Below are 12,517 nucleotides of genomic sequence, written 5' to 3'. Positions count from 1 at the left end.
TGTTGATACTATTTCATCTGGTGAAGCTTTAGCACATGAAGCAACAATTCTATTCACAGTATCCCTGATTAATATTACGATGCTGTGCAATTCCATGTTGGTCTTCTCTGGTGTGAATTTTATTGGAACATCAATTCTGAAATTCCCCATGGAGCTGTGCACTTTAGGTAAAGAGGTTTTAGAACGCAAATTCAGTGGAAAATCCATTAGACAAGGCCTAAGGTACCCATTTATAGCTGCTGAAGTCCGGATAAAAGCCATCCATAGGAGCGCGGCAATAATCTCGACCCTTGAAGGTTGAAAACACAAAAATCCTGATTCAATGCATTTTTTTCTAAGCCTTGAAAGCTTCCAGGCTTCCGAAAGTAATACCAAGGATGCTTTCTGCTTCAGCAGAGAACTTTGAATCTGCAGCCTTGGAAGCAGTTGATTGAGAATTGACCTTCTTGGAAGTTATTTTGTTGTTCTTAAACTTTGAAGTATGAAAAGTTGAGATGAGAGATAGACATTGTCTCAGTGGGCGTGTCAGAATTTGTTGGACAATAAAATTTTTGAGACCGAAAAATAAATAATCGATACAAGAAAATATTACAACTATCATTTTATTGATTTCAATGCAAGTGTTACAATCTCTATGAATCCTTTGATTCGCCTTTTCAAATATAAATTCAAGGGCTTAAAGTTTAATCTTGAATTTGAACTTAGTTTGCGGACTTGATACACTTGATCTTGACTTGTGCTTGAATTCAAGGGTTTTTGAGCTTGTTCTTGAATATTGCGGTCTTGATCTTGATGAACTTGATTTGAATGCTTGAGCTTTTTAGAGAAATTGCGAAGTTTGATCCACGAGCTTTCTCTTACTACTTGTTAGAGTTTTGAGGTCCCTTTTTCTGAATTATGAGATCCTATTTATAGTTGTAGAAAAGGAAGATTCATGATAAATATGGACTTCCTTCGATCAATCAGATTTAAATGATGTGGCGCCTTTTATGGACTTTTATTTTATGGGCCTGCAGCATAGTTTGACATGTGGCACGATCCTATTGACTTCTTCACTTGACTTGGCATGCCACATCATTTGTGTCGTGACGCTTATTTCGGCCTCTAAAATATGACAATATTTTGGGTTTAGTAAAGTGGGTTCATTATTTGTAGCCCAAATTAATGGACTAACCCAATAAATGTTGGGCCTTATTTAAATCCATACTTATTTGGACTTAAATAATTAATTTAATTATATTAATCCGTAATATTTATTCGAGACTAATATATTTTGAATTTAATATAATTCAAATTTTATACAAATTTAAATTTAATAAAATTGGATCGCCCACAAATATATTTAACATAACCTAGTTTGAGTCAATGAAGTGACGAACATATCTGAATGTGATTAGACCCGAATAATATCTTCCACATAATTTAGTTCGAGTCAATGAACTGATAAAATATTTTGAATTGAATAGAGACAAATTTAATGAAGTGATAAAAATATATTGAATGTGAACTGATACAAATAATATCTTCAACACAATTTGGTTTGAATAAACACAGTGACAAAATATTTTGAATGAAAATAAATCTAAATAATATCTCCAACCCAATTTAGTTTGAGTTAATGAAGGGATAAAAACATTTTGAACGTGAATAGATCCAAATTCAACATGATTCATTTTGAGTTAATAAAGTGATAACTGAATAAATCTAAATAGTATCTTCAACATAATTATTACGATACAACAATTCTATTTAGTCATGAAGGCGAACCTCGTTCATTATCAAACCATTTATATGAATAAATAATAAATAATATATATTACATTGTTTTTGTGAAGAAGGGAACTTTAGGTTGTGCTACCCCCTAGTTGAATAAAATGGTTTCACTTCCCAATTCTCTTCAATGTGAAGAAGGGAACTTTAGGTTGTGCTACCCCCTAGTTGAATAAAATGGTTTCACTTCCCAATTCTCTTCAATGTTTTCACTATATATATATATATATATATATTGTATTCTGTGCTAGCACGGGCCCAACATATGTTATTTACGTTATCTCAATTTATGTAGCACAATAGCATTTGGAGTGTCAATCAAATTTTTAGTAATATAAATTTTTAAATAATTTATGCTACTAATCATTGTGATTTATAGTATCTTTTATGTAATTTAGTAATTTATGTTACTCGTTTTGTCCCAATTTTAGAATTTAGTGAGTCAGTCAAATTTTTTTTTACTAATATATTTTTTTAAAATACTTTAAGTTGTTAATCTTTGTGATTTTAGTATCTTTTAATGTAATTTCAAATAATTTATGTTACTTGCTTTATCGCAACTTATCTGACACTATTAGAATTTCAAAAGTCAATCATATTTTTTATTATATATTTTTAAAATATTATAAGATGTTAATAGTTATGACTTATAATTATTTTTTTGCATAATTTTTAATTATATAATATTTTACCAAAATAAAGTAAATAAATTAAAATTAACAAAGTACTAAATTTTTAAAACATGTTAAATTCGAAAACATCATTTGAATCAACAAATTACTAAATTAAAATAATAAAACATGCAAATTATAAAATGGCAAAATTATCCTGAATTTACGTGACACAAATAAAATTTAGATAATCAATCAGATTCTTAATATATTTTTAAATATTTTAATTGTTAGCTATTGTAATTTATAATATTTTTTTATGTAATTTTCAAATAATATATGTTACTCTCCTTATCCAAATTTTTGTGGCATTGATATTCAATTATATTCTTAAAATAATTTAAGTTTTAAATTATTATGATTTATAATGCTTTTTCTTCTATTCCAATTTAAGTAACACTGAAATAAATTCGAGAGTCAACCAAATTTTATGATTGAAGCAGCGAAGTGGATATGTCCTAAATGACTTATAATACCTAATTAGAAGTGATATAGCAAATTACTATGTGAAAATATTTGTGAAAAAATTTAAATGGGTCTCATATAAGATGTCATGTTAATTTAAAACATCAAGAATTAATTTATCATTTTATCTCAATTTTATTTTTATTAAATATTATTAAATTTTTAATACCTAAATGACTTATAATAATTAATTAGGGGTGATATAGTAGAATTACGATTGAAGCAGCTGAAGTAGACATGTCATAAATGTCTATTTTAACTTTTTTTATTAAATATTATCAATTTTCTTATATGTAAATGTCTTACAATAATTAATTAAGGGTAATATAGTAAAATCATGAAGCAAACATACTTGTGAATTTTTTTAAATAAGTCTCATATAAGATGTCCTATTAATTTAAAACATCAAGAATTGATTTATCATTTACATCTATTTTATTATTTATTAAATATTATTAATTTTTTAATACCTAGATGACTTATAATAATTAATTTGAGGTGATATAATAAAACTATGATTGAAGCAGTTGAAACAGACATGTCATAAATGTCTATTTTACCTTTTTTTTAATTAAATATTATTAATTTTCTTATATATAAATGACTTAAAATAATTAATTAGGAATAATATAGTAAAATCACAGAGCAGTTGAAGCAGGTGAAGACGCAGGCGTGTTGACAAAGAATTGGTTGCTTCTTCACTCCTCTCTATATATATATATTACATTGTTTTTGTGATGAAGGGAACTTTAGGTTGTGCTACCCTCTAGTTGAATAAAATGGTTTCATTTCCCAAATCTTTAGGTATTAAATTCTCTTCAATGTTATCACTATATGTTGGTTGATCTGACTCTTCAAAAATGTTTTCATCCTCGTGTCTGATCCTCTAAAATGTACTATTTTTGAAAGATTCAATATGCACCCGATGATATTTTTGAAGAGTTCGAACTCCTAGAACTTCAAAACTTGTCACATATTTTCACTTAGCCAGCTTGTCCTGACTCGATTAATTTCATGAGATATCTGTCAACTTTCACTATTAACAGGTACCATTTAAATCTATTCATCAAGATCAGGAGATCTGGAAAGAAACCACGTAGTGTTTTTGTCTCTGTCTGGATTTCAACCCGAGACCTCATATTTCTCACCCACTTCACTAACTACTATGCCACACCTTGAGACGCATTCAATTCGGTACTTTCAAAGTTAGATTATGATAATTGGGGTAATAACATATTGAAGGAAAAGACATGTTCATAACTTTTTCAATATTGTACACGTACTTTCAAAGTTAGATTATGATAATTGGGGTAATAACATATTGAAGGAAAAGACATGTTCATAACTTTTTCAATATTGTACACGTTATCTTTTAGAGAAATCACATATAGAAGTTCAATCTCCACTCTTAAGCTTTAACCTTGTGAATTTGTTGGCATAAGTCCATCAACACATTCAATTCACTAGTTATCCATATATATGACCAGTGTGAGAGTCAAAATTTTCATTAAGAGAGTTCAGAAGTAAACATACAAACTAAACGAAAGAAATTCAATATCTACTATATATATATACACTCATTAATGTTATCCATATATATGATCAGTGGCGGAGCTAAAATTTTTATTAAAGGGATTCAGAAGTAAACATACAAACTAATCAAAGAGAATTCAACATGTATTATATATACATAAAAAATAATTTTAATTTTAACTATATATAAATAATATAGTTTTCCGTCGAAGGAGATCCAGATGAAACCTCTGGCCTAAGGACGTCTCCGCTTCTATATATGATAAACAGCTTATTAGGAATGAATGTTCTTTATTCAATTCGAAATCCTCAAAGTTCAATTTCAATAATCAATAATTAAATATAAATATCAAATATCAAATATCAAATATCGAAATTTCAAAATTAAGTCTCATACAATATTCAAACTTTGAGAAGTCAACATTGGATTAATTGAAGGACCACACAATTAATATCATTTTTAATCATACATTTAGAGGAATATTAGGAATATTAAAGCTTATTTCAAAGATTTTGTATCTCTATATCTTAGTCAGAAATTAGACCGTGGACTGTGGACTAATCATGATTTATGGTTTGGATTATACTACAAAATTAATAGATTTGCAACTTAGTATATGAGATGAAATCTTTTCACAAGTAATAATTAGGAAGATAATTACTTGGTTATTTTTTTTTTCTAAAAATAAATAAATAAACCAATAAACCAAAACAATAGTCAATCTTTTAATGATTATGATAACTGAACATTGATAAAAAGTCCACCACAGCTACATGAGATCGATTCACAGGTAGGACTTTGAGTCGAGCCTGTGGGATCGATTTTCAGGTAGGGCCTTTGAGTCGAACCTGTCGCACCGGGCTTGCCTAGTGCGGTTAAAACCCCCTGATATTACTTGCAGGTTGTGCACGGGGTCTATTTAGTGCGCACATTCGAAGGATGTAGCGGCTGTGGATTTTTCTGAAATTTCCAAAAAAAAACTATCACCAAATTCATCGAGATCCTATTATTCCTGAACTAAATTTTAGCATATTTTTGTCATCCTTTTAAGCTAACGTGACACCTTTTGTTAATCTTTTTAGCTAGTGTGACACCAGTGGCGGAGCATAAATGCACAGTCTTAACCACTCGATTATGTTTCTCTAGCTTGTCAAGGGTGTGCAACAACATGTATATAACCTTAAATATCTATATTTAACCTATATACTCGAAAAAAATTTCCGACGAAGGATATTCATCTGACCACCCTTCATCGGCTATGGCTTTGCCACTGTGTGACACCTTTAACGTGGATCTCATTTTATATAATATAATAAAGTGTCACGTGAAGTGTCCATTGCTGCAACAAAAAGGTCCTGTTATAGAGAAGGAAACAGGGGAAATCAGTACGAAAGAATCTAATGTATGATGAAGTATATAGACGGGATGAAATAATTTACGAGAAGGATAGCTTTTATATGGCTACGGTCAAACTGAAATTTAGCTTCTCCTGATTGCATAATGTCCAACATGGTGTCCACAAAGTCGGTGGATTGCTTCTGGCCATGAGACTGGGCATGTTCATCAATTATCTTCTCAAGAAACTCATCAAGCACCTTTGAAAGATCCTTGAGCCGGCGAGTGAGTCCCTGGAGATCAATTGCACCAAGGGGAAAAAATCTCCAAGATTTGGTGTTGCTGCTAAATGCTCAACCTCTTTACCAATAGCTTTGAATCCCCTATTGTCCAAATCTTCATCCACGTACTTCTTTCCAAACACCATCAAGCAAGTCAAGTCAGCATTCAAGGAAGTAACTTTTGTGCTTAGATCAACAACAAGCGATCACGAGCTTCATTTGTAAGTGATTTGATCATAAGCGAATAGAGCAGAAAAATAAGAACAAATAGAAACCTAGACAAAGATAAGAAAAGAATTTTGTGGGAAACGGGAAAACATGTGTTGACTACCACATTTTACAAGAACTATAGATGCAAACTTAGTTTATTAATGTTGTAGTCATTTCTTATATCCAACACAAAAATTATTTTTATTGCATTAGAAAGGTCCATAAACACTAAAGAGAACATTTTGTGCAGTTTATATAAAAAGGTTATTATAAACTCTAACTAGTTAATTTTGGATCGTATAGCAGATCTACGCTCAGATGAATTAGGAGAGTACTGCTTAGGAGAGTACAGTAGCTTCACGTAACATATAAATGATGTTAATTTATCCTCTCAATACTATATGAACCTGAACAGAACAAAATGGATAACATGACTATTTAGGCTACTATATCGAAGTGTATATACCAAACTACCACTTGGGAAAACAACAACAATAAACCCAGTATAATCTCACAAAGTGGGATCTGGAGAGGGTAAAATGCACACAATCCATACCAACCTCCGCCTTATCTTCCCATTGGAGTAAAAATGTACAAGAAGAAAATGCTAATTATCTCCCTTACAACCCCCCAAAACAGATTGACCTAAGAAAAATATGCATATAAGGGAAGTCGAGCCCATAAAAATTTTCAATAGAAATAAAGTCCTATTAGCAGAAATTGTCCGTAATCACTAATTACAAAGATAATGTTGAACCTACAAGAGGTCCCAGCACATGGGTTTGACAAAACAACGATGACACAATCAACAACAAGATCACAAAGCAGTATTTTTGTGCAGCTGCGACGAATTCGCCATTGCAGAAAAACTGATAGAATAAACTCCAAAGCAACCTTAAGACAGCATCCAGAAAACTTTATTCTGCTAGGTTCATTGTCACAGTTAGTAAAATGAGAACCTATTACTATTTACCGCCATTCTAGACAGTCGGTAAAACACTTTGGAGAGCTAAAATACCTGCAACTAAATGCTACATGTAGTTTTAATCCAATCCAAGAATATCCTAGAACAAAGAATACATTTATGCCATACAATCTTTCAGCGATTATATCACTGAAACATTAATTCATTATTCTTTTATAAGTTAAGTTCTTTATGTCCTGTGTTGTTCTCATGTTAATGGTCGGATTGTAAGAAGTAGATCATAAAATTAACTTTTGACCATGAACTTTATTTCATTTTCATATTAACCAACTTAAGCTTGCTTAGTACTTCTGTCAAAACACTTCACATGCAATCTCAACTCATTCCTACCATTAAACACTTCAAACACTTCACCACCCAAGGTTTGATCCTTGAAAATTCTGCTTTATGTATAATTTTATTACTTAATTAAAACCTTCATTTATTTGTTTGATAAATTTTAAGTTAGGCATATATTATTATATTTAGATTGATAAATTTATAAAATAATATTTTAAATTGTTCAAACTTTTGTGACATTGATAACTAATTACTCCCTCCGTCCTAAATTATGTGTCATCATTTTCTTTTTAATCGGTTCCAAAATAAGTGTTACCTTTCCTTATTTGGCAACTTTTTAAAGGCACAATTACCCTTTTACTCTTATTGGTCCCACTTAATTAAAAAAAAATATTGACACATTTTTTAATAAAGAATAATTTGGTAAACTTTACTAAGCCTTCTCTTATTTCTTAAACTCCGTGCCCGATCAAATAGCGACACATAAAATAGGATGGAGGGAGTATAATTTTTAATTATTTAAAAAATTTAATTATTGTGATTTGTAATGTTTTTTCTTTTATTCAATTAATTAGAAGTGACATAGAAAAATTATTATAAAAAATACTTGTGAATTTTTTTTTAAGTGGTCTCATATAAGACGTCAAGTTAATTTAAAATATTAGAAAATAATTTATCATTTTATTTTTCATTAAATATTATTAATTTTTTAATATTTAAATGACTTATAATAATTAATTATAAGTGATATAGTAAAACTACGGTTGAAGCAGGTGAAGTAGTCGTATCATAAATGTCTATTTTAATTTTATAATCAAATATTTTAAATTTTTAATACTTCAATAACTTATAATAATCATTTAAGAATAATATAGTAAAAGTACGATTGAAGCAGACATATTGACCATGAGCGGCCTGCTTCAGCTGCTTCATTGTGCCTTATATATAGGTAAAAACTAGTTGGTAGCACGCCCAATGTTGATCATTGAAAATTTGACTTTATGTATAATTTTATCATTTAATTAGAACCTTCATTGATAAATTCCTAGTTAGGCATGTATTATTATATTTAGATTAATAAAATTTATATAAGAATATTTTAAGTTGTTAACATGACATCCATACAATTTCGAGAATCAAATATTTTTTTTCAAATATTTACAGTTGTTAATAATTGTGATTTATATTACTTTTCACATAATAATTATCAGATACTATATAATAAAATATTTTAAGTTTATTATTTTTATTTGTAATATTTTTAATAGAATTTAGTAAGACAAATAATATTTTTTATTAAATATTATAATATTATTATTTTAATACTTAGATGACATATAATAGTTAATTAGGTGTGATATGGTAAAATTAACGGTTGAAACTGCTGAAACAGACATATCATAAATGTTTATTTTAACTTTTTTAATATCACAATTCAAGTAGCCAAACAAATTGTTATAAAAATACTTGTGAAAAAAATAAGTGAGCATCATATAAGACGTCAAGTTAATTTAAAACTCAAAGAGTTAATTTATCATTTTATATCTATTCTAACATTTTTATTAACTATGTATAATTTTGTAATACTCAAACGACTTATAATAATTAATTATAAGTGATATAGTAAAATTATGGTTAAAGCAGTTGAAGCAAATATGTCATAAATGTCTATTTTACTTTTTTTTAATTAAATATTTTTAATTTTCTAATATATGAATGACATTTACTTCCCCCATTTAAAAAAAGAATGACCTACTTTGACTTGACACAAAGTTTAAGAAAATAAAGAAGATTTTTGAATTTTATGGCCTTAAATTAAAGTTATATCAAATGTACCAAAATGTGCTTTAATCTTGTGGTCCTAAACATGCCATGTGGAAAGTTGAAATTAAAATATTGCCAAAAAAGGAAAGAGGTCATTTTTTTTTAAACGAATTAAAAGGGAAAGTAGGTCATTCTTTTTAAACGAAGGGAGTAATAATTAACTAAAGATAATATAGTAAAATTACGGAGCAAGTAACTTGAAACTACGATATCTACAGAAAAAAAAATAAAAATTGAAAAAGTCATTGAGGCCCCTTCCTCGTGGCACAGTTTTATGTAATTTCTACAAGGTTTAATGTTTATTTTTCCGCTCATTTTTCATCTGGGATTAAAAGGGGTATTACTTTATTACTTACTAGTGTTGTTCTGCCCGTACTAAATCCAGCCCCAAAATTAATTTTAAAAATTTGAATTGTAATTGTTTTTCCTTAATCTCGATGCATTAAGTTATTGAAATAGCAATTCAACAACTAAAAATATTTATAATACTTTATGTCTGATCATATTGTATAATATTTATATACTTTATATTATCGCTATTGTTAACACAAAATTACATATTATGATTTCAATTTCTTAATATAAATATTGGTCCATAAGTTTATATTAAAAAAAAATAGATCTATAATTTTAAAGTAAAATATTGTCATCAAAGAATAGTTAGTTATTACTGTTATTAATTTATCGGATCAATGAACTTTTGTAAAATTATGTATATTTAGTCATAAAAGAAACATGAAAATATATAATTTATGAATTTGATAGCTTACAATATTTTGATATGTTGTCTATGAAATATGATTTATAACTCATGTAAGATTGTATAAGAGTCTGAAATTTTGATACTTTCTTCATCCCAAAATAAATGTTACCTTAGAAATTCAAGACAAAGATTAATTTTTTTTTTCTACCTAATCCAATTATAAAGGTCTAAATGAAAATGATCATTAAATAATAAATGAGGACAAAAATAATAATGTGTAGACAAAGTAATAGATACATGTAACAATTATATTGCTTAATTTTTTTTTTTGTGAGGACTATCAATATTATCTTATTCTCTCTTACATATAAGTACTAGATAATTATGCCCGTGCTATTCACGGGCCCAACACTCCATGCTCTGTATAAAAAACTAAAAAATATAATATTCAGATTATTTTCTCGTAAAAATCACAAGATGACATAATGTTGTTATTCTCTTTACAAAAATGTGCGAAAATTACACAAGGATGATACCACTCCAACGATCAATCCAGACCCTTTGTTAGTTCGTCTTCTCACCATTTTTTTCGGTTGCTGAAGCATGTACCATTATTTGTATTGCGTCATATAGCCTTGTCTTGCAAGTTTGTGTTGCATAACTTGCTTGACTTGGTACTGCCTCGACCTCTTCCATTCCTAAGCCCAAAGACTGGGTGGTTGTTAGACTGCATGATAAATATTTTAAGTAATTGTTTTTTAATATTGATGATTTGATATCCACACCAGAAAAATGTAAATGGATCCATCTAAATTAGTCATGAACTTTGCATCAAGTTCTATATTGATTTGTATTTCTCATTCTTATGCAGCTATGTCATTATATTCAAACTTTAGCATTAGAGAATCAAATGGCAGTCAAGTTCTATGATTGATCTATGTGCTTTTCGTTTTTATGCAAATTCAGTGTCATTCTGTTAAAACTTTAGCATTAGAGAATCAAGTTTCAGTCCAATTGGTAGTTGTCTAATGTCCGTCTGATTGTTTTTCTTTTGATACAAAAAACTATTGCAAAAGGCACACCACTTGTAAAAATTATCAAAGAAAAGAGCTTAATGGATAAACAATAGTAAGTATGTACCTTTTTCAGTCTTGAAATCGGCAAAGAGATGCAGAAGCTTGCTTCTGTTTGAGACAAGAATCTGTAATTGAAGTGCAAACAGGTGCAACTAATAAGAAAGGAAAAAACGCACTGCATACAAAATAAAAACATTGAAGCAACTTATTATAAAAATGATAAACCCCTAACCTTGCTAAACAAAGTGAACAACAATACTAAAGACAAGAAGGGAAAGTGCCGGAAAGCAATATATTCCAATAGACGCATATTGGGCGACGCAATTCAATACAATCAAGAGAGAACAAAATTGAAGTCTAGGCGTACAAGTTTTTTTCCCAAATAAAAATCTCATGGCATGTAACTGCAATGTTCGAAAAGATTGCAAATAAACGATATTCTCAGTTAGATTCTAAAAATAATGTTGGTAAGCCAATCTTGAACATTTTGAACTGATAAGACTCTTTCTGAAAAAGTGCAGAGCATACAACATTAGCACTAATTAGTACAACATAAATGTACACTAAATGACAAGGCTTCACATTTTAGATTTCAAACCATACATCATATCAGTTTGCAATTTAAATCCATTGGAACAATATATTCACTGTTATTTAGGCGAATAATATATTCATCACTTCAGATAATATATTCACTGTTATTTGAGATAGTGCTATGGACTACGCACACTTTACCTCCCCAGACCCCAACGGACACTCCTAAATATTTGAAGGGCATTTCTCCCGGTGCAAAGTGCATCTCAGTCAATTGTTGCTCCCAAAATCCAAAGTTACACCTGATATATTCAAGGAGCTCTTGCCCATGTTTTCTTTCAGACCTTAGAGAAGTGTTCAAATCTATCCAACATCAGTTTGATATACTCTCTGTCAACCATTTTGCCCCTTACTTCATCCTCATAAGAAGTTCTTTTAGATTTCATCCACATTTCTTTTATATTTTTTGCATATTTCAATGCATTTTCTATGAAAATTTCAAATACAACTCCGAAATTATATTTGGAAAAGTGAAAACAAGTTTTATTTGTTTTTACTTTTTCACTCATACTTCTCTCACAAAATTTCAAAAACAACTTTAATTTATATTCGTCGCCAAACACAACTCCAACTCCGACTTCAACTTCAAAAAATTATAATTTTAATGACCAAATGGGAAATTAAAGTAATGGGCACTGGGCCCCTGGCCTAACTTAGAATTAATTCTAATTTGTTGAGTGTAAATCTGACATATTCCCACTAAGGCCAAGTATAAATACACATTTCATCTATGGTTATCTATAAGTTAATTTTTCATCTGAAGAAAAGGATAAAGATGTGATACTAACAC

General features: G+C 29.1%; 1 long non-coding RNA gene across 1 annotated transcript; it reads right to left on the bottom strand.

Moving 5' to 3' along the window:
- Positions 1 to 10,490: 10,490 nt before the first annotated feature.
- Positions 10,491 to 11,620, bottom strand: LOC107838876. Its single transcript, XR_007046021.1, has 2 exons — positions 11,198 to 11,620; positions 10,491 to 10,784 (listed from the first exon to the last, which is right to left on the bottom strand). It is a non-coding gene; the product is annotated as an uncharacterized LOC107838876 (long non-coding RNA).
- Between the last annotated feature and the right edge of the window lie 897 nt (positions 11,621 to 12,517).

The sequence above is a fragment of the Capsicum annuum genome, chromosome 10 (genome assembly GCF_002878395.1).
Source record: "Capsicum annuum cultivar UCD-10X-F1 chromosome 10, UCD10Xv1.1, whole genome shotgun sequence".
NCBI classification, from domain to species: Eukaryota; Viridiplantae; Streptophyta; class Magnoliopsida; order Solanales; family Solanaceae; genus Capsicum; species Capsicum annuum.
The sequence above is the reverse complement of the archived record's forward strand: the minus strand, read 5'-3'. Positions and strand labels throughout refer to the sequence as shown.